The sequence below is a fragment of the Paramormyrops kingsleyae genome, chromosome 10, assembly GCF_048594095.1.
Source record: "Paramormyrops kingsleyae isolate MSU_618 chromosome 10, PKINGS_0.4, whole genome shotgun sequence".
Classification (NCBI taxonomy): Eukaryota; Metazoa; Chordata; class Actinopteri; order Osteoglossiformes; family Mormyridae; genus Paramormyrops; species Paramormyrops kingsleyae.
In genome coordinates this window covers 24160873-24177453 of record NC_132806.1, presented here as the reverse complement: position 1 = coordinate 24177453, position 16581 = coordinate 24160873, and the positions used below count along the sequence as shown (strand labels likewise).

The 16581-nt window shown below is 41.0% G+C and overlaps 1 protein-coding gene across 3 annotated transcripts in view; it reads right to left on the bottom strand.

The window, feature by feature from the left end:
- LOC111855497 (teneurin-1-like) overlaps window positions 1–16581 on the bottom strand; it is a 365325-nt gene that overhangs the window by 298792 nt on the left and 49952 nt on the right. For 2 of the 3 annotated variants that reach the window (XM_072717559.1, XM_072717557.1), the window contains exon 2: window positions 9462–9510. The gene's annotated coding sequence lies outside the window, so the exon portion shown is untranslated. Of the gene's footprint in view, window positions 1–9461; window positions 9511–11727; window positions 11914–16581 lie in introns of those variants that run through there. The other variant, XM_072717558.1, reaches the window with a different exon arrangement.

The window sequence follows — 16581 nt, the reverse complement described above, 5'->3', positions numbered from 1 at the left end:
AAACTGAGGCTTTATATGCGGCTGGGGGCCGTGGACAACAAACAGTTGCCATGTTTTACTATGGCACAACACACACTGACACATTGCCCATTTACAAGATTTTGCCGGCGGTCGGGTCTAAGAGGGGCAGTAAAGTTTTAATGTATTCCTTGCTCGCCGTGGTTTTAGTCGCCGTGCCCCTTCTCACCTTTGCTTCCCCACTGTTTATATGAAGTCCTCCTGAAGTTTAATGAGTTTTCTCTCCGGTAAGCGTAACTGGTGGAGAAGCTCCCGCCTCTATGCAACTTCATGGGCGTCTTTAATCCACCATCGATCCCCTCAGTGATGTGTTACTCTCAGCTCTGAGAAATAATAAAGGGGAAGAGACAGGATCCTCGATTCCAATTAGCCCCATTTATAATCGGGGATTATTACGACCTCAAGAAGCCATCAGGTTAGGGGGTGTCACTTTGCTGCCACTGAAAAGCCCCTTGATTCTGTCATAGAAAAATGCCAAATTCTTCGTCTTGAAACACTTTCCAGACGACTTCCCAATGATGGCGTGCATGGTGTACGGTGTAAAAACGGTGTCCAGCGCCATCTCGACAATACCTCACCTTCGCGTCATTTAGCCAACAATCCATCTGAGTAGTCCATAGCCATTAATACCACGCATAAAATGCATTGCGAAACCTCATTACGATATTCATGTAATAACGCAGTCAAATTAAGCAATGTTAAGGTGTTAAAAAGCATTTTAAGTTAACACATTTTCACATTGCTAAATATATCAGGGCCATATTTTACCTCAGCGCAATCATGACAGGAAGCAGTTACACTGTTTGTAATCCAAAATGTGCTGCATTCATCAAATCTGTCACACATCAAAAAAAATTTAGCAATCATTTTATTTTAGGAAGCTACTTAATAATTCAGAATTGTGCATAGCAAACATTATATTAACATGTCTGATTTTGTAAGAACTCCAAAATAATTATCGACAAGTGTTTTTTAGCATGACAGGCATAAGAATAGTATTCTTTCAGAACCTGAACAAGGAAATGTTGCTCAAAGATAAATACAGTACATTAACACTGCATACATAAATAAATACAGTACATTAACACTGCATAGCCTTGTCCCAGGACAACAACTGGATACATTGCTAAATATATGTAAACAAGCATGATTATCCAAAGCCCTGTTACTATCAAATGCAACATCTTTATTTGCAAAGCCCCAGGTACATGAATTGTATTAACAATAATTTATTTGACTGCATCCTGCACAAATAACTTCTCTATTTTTGTTTTGAGACTACAGCTTACATATGACCCTCATCTATTTTTATACATTATACATTCTGTTAAACTCCCAGAAAAAGGCCTGAAAATACGGAACAACTGAGTCAAGCTCTGTGCAAACAACGCCAAATGCCACTGACCCCAATACTAAAGAAAAACAAATGTAACTACTTAACATAATCAAAAATAAATAAAACAGCAGGCATGTCTACCATAATGTCAATTTTTTTTGTCTGCCCCAATAGTTTTAGGATAATTGAAATTTGAAATTTACATTCAGGCCTGAATAATAGCTGCAGAAGATCCCAATGTGTACTACCAGAAAAAGAACCATCAGAAGTCGTTCTCCTCATTCTCAACTGGTACCAGTCCATGTGGCTAAGGAACTAGACCTGCTCTTGAAGCTTCTATCTCTATGACAAATTAGCTATCTCTAGTGATTTCAATGGCATCTGGATGTTGACAATAAGGATCTAATATATGGGGATGTTGCAGACAGTCCAGAACAACTTTAAAGCAAAAGCATCCATGACCACCTAGATGCACTGTATAGAGACTTATAAAATATGCCTATACATTCACTCAAGGGTAGCCTGCAATTTGTCCACTACAATTTCCCTCCAGTTTTAGATTGTTTAAGTATGGCTAGATAAAAATGACCAAAGGTACATCTGTAGGTACTCCAGCTTGAGAGGATTATTGGCTTAGCATTTGGGAAGGAGGTGTGCGACATGGTGGATCAGGAAGGTGCCTGTGACCGGAAGGCTGCTGGTTTAAATCCCTACCGTTGGGCCCTTGACCCCCCGCACATCCCCAACTAGTCTAGGAGCACTGGAACATTGGCAGACCCTGCACAGTGATCCCCCAAGCTTGTTGTGCCTGTGTATCATAATGAGTAAGCTAGGATAGGCAAAAAGACTATTCTAATAGCTCTGGAGCTTCACATGAGGCAACCAAAAATACTGTATGTGGATTTAGATCCTGTGTCTGTTTCATTGGCCTCATCGTTTGCTGCTATATATGTCCAGCCATTGCTATGCCACTGTTGAGTCATTTGTTCCCGAATTCAGGCAAAATGTTGCTGATGGGCCTCTGTGGGCCTTGTATTATTAGCTAGCATGTAAATGCATTTGTGGGAGAATCATGCTGGTCAAGATGGGAGTTGGACATTTGAGGAAGTTTTATTTCATATAAAGGAACAAGCGAACGGGCGAAACTTGTTTTCAAGCAAACAAATGCAATGAAAAGGACAGGTCATCCGCAAATGCTTGTACATTCAGTAAGCCCCACATCGATGCTTTACGTAGGTACACCTTCTAAAAATCCACTCATATGTTATCTTTCTCTCTACTTCCTTCTCCATTATCGTTCCATATCCATATGTACTAGATTTTCAGAGAAATAGCTAAATACGAACAGCTCAAACAAAGCAGGGAAATGGAATTGTTTCAAATGCTGTCAAACGTGTTCGTGCTGAAGTATCCAAGGTGTACACAAACCAAAGCTGATGCTCCACACCACGGCCAGACAGACATAATTTATTCTGTCTTGCCCCCTTTTGTACCTCTGCTCCCCAGCAATTTGAAGAATTAGACACCACATCGTAAACCTGCCAAGGTGCCAGGGATCTTTATTTATCAGCAATTATATCAATTAAAACATCTCACCCTTGAACCCTGTGAGATCTGGCTTTCAGATTTTTTTTTATTTTTCATGTTTCCTGCGTACTTACAGTTGTCATGGTGGTTTAACATCCCTGTTGGCTCCGTTAACAGCTCTGTGGCTAAAGTCGCACGTCACGAATTCTGTTTAATATTTCTTATCTGCCTTTCAGCATTAATAAATCGAGCCGAAGTGAATAATCCTGGCACAGCATATTAGTCACACGGTCATTCTGTGAGACATACTGTGAGCTTACAGACTCACAATCAGCACTCAGGGCTTTTATTTCCTAAAGCCCAAGCGGACGGAGCAACCGCCTGATGCACCTCCGACAGGCTCCAGGTCCTTATGTCCTTAAATTTATGCCACAGATGAGCCACGGTTTTTTTTTTTATTTTTTTTTTAAAAAAAAAAAAAAGCTCTCCAATATTAGCATGGGAGGAGGGGGACGATTCAACAGGAACTCACAAGTTCAGCACCAGGGACAGCGGCATTCCTCGCGCTCTCACACGTACTGTAGGTCTGGTACCCTACTTACCATCAAGCCAAGTGCCTTTTCAGCCGTTCCAGAAAAACACAGTCTGCACAGGGCCTATTGATTGCCAATTTGCTCCCGTGCTCAGCAGCTCCTTACAGAGCATTCCAAAATGAATCAAGCCTACTTCACCTACCCACGTGCTCACGCCGCCTGTTCTCGGCCCGCGGGAATCCGTTTTGTTTTCGCGATGTTGATAAAAGGTCGGGTGGCGTCCGGCCTTCCTTTGACGTCTCACGGCTGCCACTTGGGCAGCGTGTCATCGCCGAGCAGAGAGCTCCATAACATCTATAAAAAGCTGAGATATTCAGAGCACCTGACCCTTTTCCCATACATTCGACAGCTTGAATTTATCATGCATTTACCCTCTTTTCATTTTTTCCTTTGTCTTCTACAATAATAACAACAATAATAGTGTGTCACTCTGGTACTGTAATGTCCCACCTCCTCACTGTGTAAGCATGTCATTCTCGCCTTGGGTGTCCAAAGGCATGCAGTTATGCTAATTGGGGTCTCGAAATTGTACATAGTGTCTGATGGCGTCTAAGTGCCCTGTGATTGACACATCTCACCCATGGGTGGATGGATGGATGGATGGATGGATGGATGGATGACTTCCCCAGCGATTATATTCCTTTCTACTGTTTTACAGGAAGTGCTACTTTTCTTCCACTGGCTGTTAACCAAAATAATGCCAAGGTGTTATTACTGTGTTTTCCATTGTTAGCTTTTAGCTTGAGCTGAAGGATAAATGCATTGATTTACCTGAAGGATTCCAACAACAGGGGCAGTGAATTAATATATGGTTATAGGCAGAAATAAATAGAAATAATTACTACAGGTTTAATGATTTAACTTTGCTTATTATTTGGAAAACAGTGAATTTGTAGCAGAGCCTGTAATCCTGCCAAAGGTTAAGAAAATGTTCCACATATTCACTCGCTTCTGAACAGGTGAAAAATGCTTCAAGGAAATGTTTTCATTAATCTTTAATACACAGGAACCGTAGTACGGAATGATAGATACGACTCCTATCCTGCAGTTATGCCACTGATGGGTCTAAATGTTTAATTTAAAAAATATTGCTCCTCAGAATATGACATGCTTGTGTTTTAAGAAGCTTGTGATGAATTGTGGAAGTGATAAACAAATTCTATTGCGGCTCAATAGTGTTAGAGTTACTCTTTCCAGAAGCAATTTAAGAGACACTGCTGAAGAAAGGAAAAAAAACATAAATCATAGCAGATGAGCAGCAAGGATCATTTGACTATTCCGAGTGAGAACAGTTTACTGTTGCATTTTTTTCCAGTGTAAAGGTGTTTTATTGGTAGGTTATTGCGGCATTAATTTTAAGCATATCTGGGCATAACTGTTATGTTTTAGAAAGGAAAAACACTCCATAGGCAGCCCAGGAATAATATGCCCATTAAAATACTTTGCTACTCTTGAATAAATTAGATTTTCTGCCTTACTCTGGCCAACTTTTTCTTTTTTGAAAGCAAAAACAATATTAAACAGTGGAAACCATGGCAGCAAAAACACTAACAGATATTTGTACATATAAACAGACTTTTAGAATAATTAGTTCCTTTTCACTGGATAACTGCTGCTTTGTCGTCAAAGACTGTAAGTTGTAAGGATGCAGGGAAGCATCATTTGTGAGGGTAAGTGATGGAAGGTAGTTATGCAAAGGCAGGGACCCTTCATCCGAGCCAAAATCTGAGTATAGTTACTCAATAAGCAGCAATCTGAACAGAAGCTTCACAAGACAACATATTCAAGGGACCTAATAACATACGCAAGACAGCATAGCAAGCAAAATCTTTTTCATACATATCCAAAAATTTGAATTTTTTTTTAGTTTCAGGCAATTTCTATATTTTTATAGGACAAAAATTCCAGGCAACAGGCTGTATATAAGTGATTGACATATACTGCTCTCCTACCACTCATTATGTAACCAATGCAAGCACACTACAGTCAATATAGATATTTATAGCACTCTACCATATGCCACTCATTTTTGTTAAGGGTTTAGATTTGCTTTAAAGGCAAATGTCTGTGCTTTCATAAAGACCACTGGTTTTGAAGGCAGCAGTTTTCTGTTATTCCAAGCACAAGGACCATTTAAGAACCAACCAAGGTCCTGCTAACAGTGGAGCTGTGCTCTTCATCTCTTTGCCCCATGTGTCTTTTACCTCTTCCTGACAAGACAGGAAGTGGGCATTAATGCTTTATTATTCTGTTTTGTATTGTATAAGCCTGTAGGAAAAGCTGTGTGACAAGCATTCAGATCATTCAATCTATTCAACCGGTACAAGGCCTGATGATGAGACTCTTTTCTTTCCAGTGAGGTAATGTTTTAATGTACCCGGGGTCTGTTTCACTGGTGAAATCTTCCTTTTACGCGGTGGAGTACTTCATGTTCCAGGGAAAAAAGAGAAAGAAAGCATATTGCTCATACGCAAAGTTTATGGTAGTCTCCGTCATGAGACTCTCGCTAAGTTTACCCAAGATGCATCACTGTGCAACAGTGAAAGTAAACTCAGGATCGGAGCTTTTCAACCCTAATTCTGAACATAAACAGCGTTTCATGCCTGGGAAAAACTGCAATACCTCTAAGTTCTGCCACCTTGTTAGAAGTGGTTTTCTCCTGGTTATTGGTGGAAGACATGCTGGCAGAGCATTAACCCGGCTGACCTGCATCCACCTCAAAATAAACCACACAATAAAGAGCACTGCACTTGGACTGGCGTGCACTTCTTCACATTAACCCCTGCGACCCATAGTGTGGATCCAGCAAATGACGCCAACCCAACTGCTATGAATGTTCCTGACGTGTCGGATCAAATGAGGATGCAGTTAACGGAAACTCCAGTGGTCCATCAAGACCTGAAATGTAGCTGGGGCCCTGTGGACCCTGCCAAGGATATCCGTAATATAGAGTAACCCAGCCAACTCTCAAGGAGCCGTTAGACCCTTTGATGTCTTCATTAACTTTCCAAGTAGGCTGGCAGAGTAAATTACATGAATCACCCGCTGCATAAATTAAATACGGTTTTAATGCTTTTCTAAATAAAATCAAATTACGGCAAATTGGATTTAGTTGCAAAAATGATGCTTTTATTTATATTTTTCATCTGTCGTGCTGACATACCTCACATTTAGTCACTCCAATAAATAGTGACAGCTTCCAAACAGTTAATTTGTGGGCCACAAAACAATCATGGCATGAATTATAAATCAGTATACGAGAAACATGTGTTTATGAAAAGGGCAAAATATGATACTTACTATATAGAGACCAAATATGTTTATATTGATACGTCTATTAATAATGACATACCTCCAAATGGTGAAGTCTATACATTACTCATGAGGTTTTCTAGTAGAGTGTATCTAATACTTAAATGGAAAATAATCAGTAATTGGCACGGTCTTTTGTTTCACTGTTTCTGTTTGCATGTTTGTGTGTTTGTGGGGTGGGGGTGTTGAAGCGCATTTAGGCCTCAAGTGGCCTTCAACAAATCAAGATGAAAAATCGCCACACTCTAGGCATGTCTTGCACACGCACGTTATAAAAATAAGGGAATGTCGCACACAGCAATGTCTATTTACATGTTTCCAAATTTGATATGAAAACATTTTTTTTTTATGGAAATAGCTTCATGCTTGAACCAAAGAGCAAATGCATTTACTGCTTTCCTGTTATTACTGTGATTCTACAACTGATTCATCAAAGTACACTGTTATTTCAATTGTTCAAGCGTGTCTTCTTTACCCATAAAAATTTATTATATTGCAGGAAAAAAACGAAAGCCTTGTTAAAAATCCTAACAAAGAGACAAATAAATACAAAATAGCTACATTTTCAATTTACTGGCAAAAACAAATTTCAGCAAATTAAAGTAAAAAAGGATGCATTTTTTTCAGACATCATTACATATTTGTGGACTTTTATAAAGACAGAAAAATCCTTTTGCAGATATGTGTCCAAACTCTGGGTAATCAATGGAACCTGATCAAATGTTGTAAGTTAAAAATGAACAATGGTCTTGGAGCAGTCAGAGAAATATGAAATGAAGTACTTAAACACATATATGTTTAACGTTAAAGGGATTTGCTTATTCCCTGTTAGCTGTGCACTGTAATTAAGCCTCTATAATTAGCCATTAACAAAAGTGGACTCAAATGAATGTTTGAATATCTCCTGAGTCCCAGGAAAACACTCCTGTTCCAGAAAGCCATGTGCTAGTAATTCAACGTAAATGTATTATAGCTAGGCCTGTCACTATTGATTATAGTAATAATGAAGTAGTTTACTGATTAATTTGACGATTAATCAAGTAATCGTTTATAAAATATAGCCTATACAATATAAATATATTTTAAAAATACATTAAAAACATATATTAAAAATACAGCTCTGGAAAAATTTAAGAGGACACAGCAAAATTTTCACTCATTTCTCAAAATATACATTTTTTTTGCAAACTCCAGTCTGCCTCTTCCCTGCTTCTCGTTGATGAAGGGCTTCTTCTTTGCTTTATGGGTCTTTAGTTCTGCTTCCAGTAGCCTATTATGAATTGTCCTAGCTGTGCACTTCACACCACTTAATGTTTCCCATTTGTTTTGAAGGTCACCTGAGGTCATCCTCCGATTTATGAAGCACTGTCAGATAAGTTGACCGTCATCTCTTGCATTAGATAGTTGCGTCTGCCTTCCACCTGGCTAGTTTCTGGTTGTTCCCAGTGTCTCCCGCTTCACCTTGTTCTTGTGTACTGTTCTTTTAGAAACTTTAAGCCTGGAAGCAGCCTGCCTCTCAGTATAGCCTTCTGTGAACAGAACCAGGATCAAACCAGGATTTTAAAATGCAGATTTTAAATAAATGGGAGAGGACTATGGTAGGGGCACCTGGCTGATAAGACACCTGAAACAGACCAGAGTGGCTTCCTTGAAGGTGGGAAAGGACATGAAAACACTTCCAGGTGCTTCTTGTGTAGAAGATCTTAACGAACAAAATGCACCATAATTTAAAAGCTACTTCTGATGCAAGTGATACAACGACATCCGGTGTGGCTGATTGTGTGGCCATGAAGCATTACAGAGTACTAATCCTCTTGTGACATATCACCTCATTTTCCACAGCCTCGGTTTCAACTACGCAACCACTGTGCCTCACGTCCTTAAAGTGATACTTTGTAAATTATTACGGTGCAAGTTCAGAGCAAATGTCAATGCAGGTAAAACTGACAAAATTAAATTCAAACTGAGAAGAGGGGAAAAAAAATTAAACCAAACAATTCTCTGAAAAACAAGAACATTCATCTTTTTCCTGCAATCAGTGTATATCTGGAGGCTGGAAGAGTTTTACAGGAACGATGATCTCATTCCTGTGATTTATTTAACAATGATATGCACACATGCATTATATAGTTACATTTATGAATTTCAGACAAGCGGAGGACAACGCCAGCAGGCACAGGACAACACGTCTGCATCAGAGGCACTTGGCACTATCCCAAGAAGATGGTCTGTTCCCACTCAGACTATGATTAAAAGCAATTTTAAAGCATTTTTATTAGGCATTGCTGATGACTGAGAGCTTCCCGCAAGTTTAAACACCAGGGGCATCTCCAGGCATGTTTCATAATAAATGTACACTAATTAGTTTAGTTTATTTTCATAAAAATCAGACCCCTCTAGTAAAGATTCAGCTGTCCTTTTCAGAATTCTCCAGCGATGCTCCCGTTAAATGCTACATTATTTGGGCAGGTGATAGTGCCTTTGGTATAAGAGATTCATACGTTCCATAATTTCAATCCCTTGTATTCAAACTGCCATCAATCAACTCAATCAACAAAACCACATCTTTAGTTAATACATACTGTAGACACTAACACTGTCTCATTATAGCATTCTCTCAAACCTACAGGGCAGACTGCATGAGTCAGAGAACGGATGTAAAACTGTTTACTCACTGTTACGAAGAAACTTCTCAACAGCCTTTAGGTTAACCCAAGTGGGCACCTGGAAAAAAAAGTAAACAGAAGAAATGTTTCAACACTGACATCAAACGTCTTGTGGCTTTCATTAACCATTTTACCCGAAGAAATACGAGAACCTTCATTAGAGCAAGAACAAGATTCTCAGCTCCACCAAGGGCCGTTTAAAGCAATTGCCCTTTCAGCCTGAATCCTGCCTTAAATTGTCCTCGTTAACTGCATCTGACTGAGATTGAAGTAACAAGTCCACAGTACTGCTGGGATACACAGGGGCAGGGGCGTGACCTTGCCAACTGGCTGCCAGACATACACTGGATGTATTCAAGTTGAACCGACGTCTGAATTGCCAACAAATACCAGTGCGGATTCTCAGCTACAAGCTCTGCAGTCGAATGTCTGCATCCTAAAACCTCAGAAAGGGTCAGACTTTTGCAAATTAAATTTAAGCACATCTCTGTGCGGAATGTCCTCCCTCGTGAAATCGGGGAATATGCACAGCAGAGACAAATTGTGTTCCAACAACACAGCAAGTTATTGCTAAGGGATTCCGTCTCAGGCTAAGTTTTATGTAAAGGCCCTGAGTGCAGTGAACTGCTTATCTGTGTTTTGTATTACTGTTTTTCATTAACACATTGACATGTTTAGGGGTAGTTTTAAAGTCTCAGAGTATCCTCCCCTAAAACCAATCTGCACCAGGCATAAATGTGGATTGTCTGGCGCATAGCCGCTCTGTGAGTGATCTTGCCTGGAGAAATAGAAGTGTTCTTCAAAAACATCTTAGCTACCAAGAATATCCTCCTCAATGACTCATCCATCCATCTCCCATAAAGCTTATCCAGTACACCGTCACAGGAAGCCTGGAGCCTGTCCCAGAGAAGCATAGGGCACGAGGAAGGGGACTCCATGGGTGGGATGCCAGTCCATCACAGGGCAAACACGAACATATACTCACACCACTGGCAATTTAGAGATGTCAAGTTACCTAACTGCGTGTAATTAGACTGCGAGAAAAACTGGAGCACTGGGCGAAAACCCAAACAAAGCAGGGGAAAGCATGTAAACTGCACCTACATAGACAAGGGAATCAAACGTCATCCCCAATGATGTGAGACAACAGTGTTAACCACAGCGCTTAAGTCGAGTTACGCCTGATCAAGTCACGTCCGATCTAATTTACTTCCGAGCTCCATTGTAAATATTACGCACTAGATCGAGAGTAGCCTGAAGGATGCTAGCGGGTGTATTTCTTAGTCTAAAAGGTGCAGGAGAATGGGCAGCTGTATCTGCCCATATCTAACCTGGAATACAGTATGCATACAGTAATGTATATGTGATAGACAGCTACAATACTGAGATACACCCAGACTGACTTCAGACTGACTTGTGTGCAGTAGCCCAGGTCCCAAATGGCAATGCAAGTCGAAGCAAGGCAGTACAACAGATCATCAGGACGTAGGAATCTCATACCTAAATACCTGAACACAGTTACATTGTGTGCAAAAAAAACCTATTTTGATAGATACCAGAATTAAACCACATCTAATCAAAAAGGTCACGCATGAAACTTACAGTTACTATAACGGTTGTCTTTTTCTGTGTTGTTTTACGTGTCCAGTTTTCTATACAGTACTATATCAATATTACAGCAGTAATGAAACTAAACCTAACTGAGATATGGCCCAAGATAAATATTTTTACTTTTGAAAATACATTGGCTGGAAAAAAAACAACCAAAAAACAAATTTTAGCCAACGGTTCCGTGTAAAACGAGATAAATATTGAACAACAAACAGAAAACGGGGACTAGCACGGATCGCCTGCAGACTGACGGACTTAACACCTAAGCGGAGCGTGGGCCTGCTAACTCCAGCACTCTCTATCTGAGAGAAAACCTACAGGCTTTGAAACGTACCGGGAGAAAAGACACGGAACAGATGTGCAGGTTTCTACCGAGGCGAAGGTGTCAGACTGAAAGTCTGTCTGCTTTGCTTATACCCATTTCTGCTCGTAATCACCAGTATACGCAACTCTTTTTAAAACATTTTAAATCGTTCATTAATCATGGCATTTTAAAATGTGCAATCTCTCTGCAGAAGAGTGTGATTATGTAATTGGTTATAAAAACGCTATTCTGGAGTGGTAGTGAACTTCTATGCCATATCTTACAGGCGACCGATGAAGAAAAGTCATATAGAAGCACACGATTGAATAAGACTTCCTAGGCGACGCTGGTGCTGCTTACATAGTGCTGTCTTTGTGCATGTCTGTCACACTTCAGCATTCCCCAGCATTTTCCCTATTCTTCTCCCACGCGCTCGCGCGCTGCTCACCCCGAAGTGAACACGCACCGCGCGCGAGCCGCCGTGCCCGGAGCAGCGGCAGATACGGCGCGCGCTGGCGGCACGTCATTGGCCGCCCTGACCCAGGGCTTACGGCGAGACCATTGCGATGCCTCTGAAAGTGTCCTGAAGACACTTCTGTAAGGTTAGCAAGCCGTAAGGAGCTGTAACTGGAGGAGAATGAACACAATGACATGCTCTTTGATGTATTTATCATGCCATATCGACATTCTATCATTTTAACCTAAAAGGCTACTTTGGAAAAATACCGCTTATAAAAGCTTGACAGACAGACAGACAGACAGACAGACAGATAGATAGATAGATAGATAGATAGATAGATAGATAGATACAGTAGATAGATAGATAGATAGATAGATAGATAGATAGATAGATAGATAGATAGATAGATAGATAGATAGATAGATAGATAGAAAAAAACAAAGAACCCTTTGAGACATTAAGGATGCCTCACAGTACATTGCCAGGGAGTACAATACAATTCTGCGGGGACGATTAAGGGATTATTTTGAGCTAATTATCACAATACAATTGCAGAAACCAGTCATCTATTAAACAATTCAGAGGCTCGAAGAAAGCAGTAGTGTAAAGGTCCTAAATATCATGCTTTAATTATCCTAAGCTCTTAGGCTGCAGAGCAAGGAATTTACTCTGAGATTTATGATATTGGCTTTGGGCTTTCCAACTTTTCCGTCCGTCGTAATATAAGAGCCTGCTTTCTAACAGTACAAATGTGGTTATTTCTTTACGTTGAAATTTACCATTCTTTAAAGAAAAAAACAACCAGTCTACCTCAAGGATTTGTATAGATTATCCTCGCAGCCACCTTAATAATAATGTTTCTACTGCTGACACCACACGTGAGTCGTTCCCTGTTCTGTCAGATGTGCCGAAAATCACTAGGAAGTTTGTCAACCCTTTCACAAACCCCCGCCTGCCTCCACCGGCCGTGGACGCCCATACATCAGCATCGATCGGCTGCCATGCCCTTCACAAAGCGGTAGAAGGTGACGCGAGACCAACGTCCTCTAATTTACGAGGGACGCGCCGCATCATGACACACACAGACGCGCGCACACTCGAGACACCTTCCCCGCCTTGGTGGATGGGAGGGGTGCTCGCGGCCGTGACAGTAAAGCGGAGACGGAGTGATGCCCGGCAAATAAGCTGCCGCCCAGGACCCTTATCGGCGCGTATGCGGTTGCCATGGAAACAGAGTGCTAGAGATTGCGAGATTTTCATCAGATAAAGACGGGGTAAGGCGTGTGCATTTGCTCCCGCACATATCTTTCCGTGATTAGAAAGGGGCCTGATTGGAACAAAGCATCCATGCTGTTATCAGGTATGCCTTTCCTTGCTACATTCTGTTTTATGCCAAGCTAGCCTCCCAAAATGGCAAGATTTCCATAAATCAGATAAAAGGCTTTGAAATATGTTTTATTTCAATATATCAGTAAATCATTTCAGTATTCAATGAGTTTTTTTGTAAATAAATCTACAATTCATTCTTTGAGTGATTCAGTATATAGAATTAGAGATATACAAATTTAGCAGTATATCTTTACATATACCATTCAATTGATAGGAAGAAGTCAAAACTAAATAAAAAGTAAATTAAATGTAAAATTTTCCAGTTTTCTAGATTCACAACACATCTAACAAAATATTTAAAATATTATTATTGTTGCTGTTGGTAGTAGTACTGGTGGTAAAGTAGTACATTAAATAATTGTTTTGCTACATTTAATAATGGATTATAGTTTAAAACTTTTGCTCTCTTGGGAAAGGGGAGGTACTCAGCTTCCGAGATTTCGCTGAGTCAGATCGACGCTGGGTGAGAGTCTCTCCTCGTTAGCACAATTCATCCCGAAAACTGGAAAATAATTTTGGGCTTTAGCAGACACCTTCCCCCATTGGGTGAGCCTCAGGGTACTTAGAAAATGTAAGAACTCAGCCACAGATGGGACCCTTAGCTGGGCTGAGGCCTGGAACCCAATGAGAAATGTTCTGCTTTCTGGGAACAATAGGGTGCAAGTGCAGCAGGGGCTGTATGACTGAGCAGTCAGACTGTCGAGGGCCCCAAGGAGGGAGATCCACGTCATACGGGGACACTGGGGTGAGCGTAGGAAAGGAATCAAGAACCGCACACGGGAAGCGTATAAAACAGGTGGCCAGGCAGAGCCGGCCCAGTAAACAACAATGCGGGAAGGCTGGGGACCGCCATGCACTGAGCAGAGACCAGGCAAAGGATCAAAACCAGGAAAGATTAATGCTTTGATAACCCTGGAAGATGACCAAGACTGAGCAAACTTTCTAGCTGTCGCTATATTTATGAGGTCAGAGAATGTCCCTGCTAGGAAAACGTACTCTTGGCTGTGGTGACAGATACATCACACATGGACACTTCAATGGAACAGGGGAAAACAAAAGAAAAATGACAAGCCCAGGCATTTCACCAAACTGAAGAAAGACAACAGATGCTGTTCAACAGAGGTGCTTGTTGAGACACATATAAATGAAAATGGAGGAAAACATACATTCTCTGACATGCTAAGATTCTTCTCCTTTGTTTCTGCCAATCAATACAGCAAACCCGGTGGAAAATGAAATCAAAATAATACCAGGGCCTAGAAGATTCCTATGACATGAATCCATGACATGTGATCATCCTATAAATTATGTACACCTATTATGAAGACTGCACTCGACTACCAGCCTGGAAGAGAAGCAAGTGTTTCAAGAAATTCGCATCACTTTTGATTGGTCCAACTTGCAGACAGAATGGTTATATAACCTAGAGTGTACAAATAAAAGCAGACGAAACTGCTAACTGTTATTGTATAGGATGGAGGCGGAGGAAGGGTGATTTTTTTTTTCCTGTAACCACTCGAGGTGGCATCCTTTCACATCAGCTTGTAGGTGATTCTTTTTGATACCCGTGACCCCCATACCTGCTCCGAGTAAAAGAGACAAACTGACTGAGACCGGAGACATCCAAGATAAATGGGTAAAATCCTGATTCTCGCGTACAAGATACATTTACAGTCCTAACCCTCATGTTACAGTGGGTAAAGGCCTCGTCCCTCCAGGCACTACATGCCAAGCATGGCTGTGAAGCACCGTGTCAGAATTCTGGCAGCATGTGTGATTCAAAATCTGGCTATGCACGGAAAGATCAAAGCGTATACTGGCAAACCATCCAGGGGACATCCCGAGAAGAACCGGGGGGTGTGGGCGGGCCCCGATATATGAGACTGAAAGACTGCAGGGTCATAGCAGGACATGTGAAGTGCCAACTTGGAGCTGAGCAGTAAAAGAAGGAGTGGACGACTCTGCGAAGGAGGAGGAAACGTTATCCAGGCCTTAGAGTTGGATAATTCAGGTCCAGAGAGTAAAAGTCCAGACCAGGTTTTTGTTTCAACCAACCAGTTGAGCATAAAGAGTCACAGTCACAGAGTAGTCAACTGGTCTGGACTTTTACTCTCTGGACCTGAATTACCCAACTCTGCCAGTCCTCTCCGAAGAGCTTGGGAAGATATGGCACAGATGTAAACATGTTTTTTTTGTATGTTTGTGTGTGTGTGTAGTATGAGCTGTTTACTGAATTTGAAATGTGTGTGACAATATTGTGTCACACTTCGAGCATGGTCTGGTGAGCTAAAGTAATGGTGTGTACTACAGTTTTAATATCTGTGTGTCAGAACTGACCCAGAATATAAAATATACGACAGCTTTAGCCATTACAATAATAAAAATCACATACTTAGGCCGGCTACTGTGTTCCCGAGACCCATTGCTATATTGAAGTGTGTCTCAAAGCAGCAAGGGTTAGGGGGAAGTGGCCCGTTATACCCTCATGAAGTGAGTCAGCATCGATGCAAGCTCACAAAACTCCATTACCACTTTCATGTCCCACAATGCTTTGCACACAGGAAAAGGGTAAAAAAATATTGAGCACAATGTATTGCCATATAAATGTAAGAAAACAATTGCATATTAAAAAATATATATTTCATATCAACTTTTTTGATTTTCTTAATTCATACAACTCATACTTCTTGAGGGAGCCATTTCATCATGTTACTACATAACGCATTTCATTTCCTGTATCAAAGACTGAACAAGGCAGAGAGAGGGGGAGCCTGTCAAATCTTTCTTGTGAAATTTTCCTTCAGTTTCATTGCATAGGGCCTGTTATGAGGGTGACTCAGCTTGAGTGTAATTCATAACGAAGGCGAAGTGTCAAGGGCGTAGTTTGGGATCGGACCTTAGCCTGATCGCTAACCGCGCCGGAATACGTAATAGATCTGACGTCAATAATGGGACTGACACACGAATGCACACATGTACACTATACATGAACCGAACTCAGAAGGAATGGATCGGGAAGGCTGTACAGATAGCATCATTTCCCCCCCGCAAAACTGTGTTGCAAAGTAATAGTGAGCAATGAGAGTATAGGCGAGAGGGGGATCAGTGTTCATATGATTTGTTATGTGGATTTTGAGAGGGTGCTGCACCGACGACTGAAGAAAGATGAAAACACACGAGCACATAAAACTTTAAAGCGTATTTCTTCCGTGTTCAAATTCATCACCATTACTCTCCACTGTAAAAAGATAGCAAACAGGTGATACAAGCACCCTTGGAGATAGCAGACTGTTCTGCTTTCTTCTGCTGATCTGCTCAACAAACATATAAAACTTTCCACGTAGGGCATTACGTTTTTTTTTTTT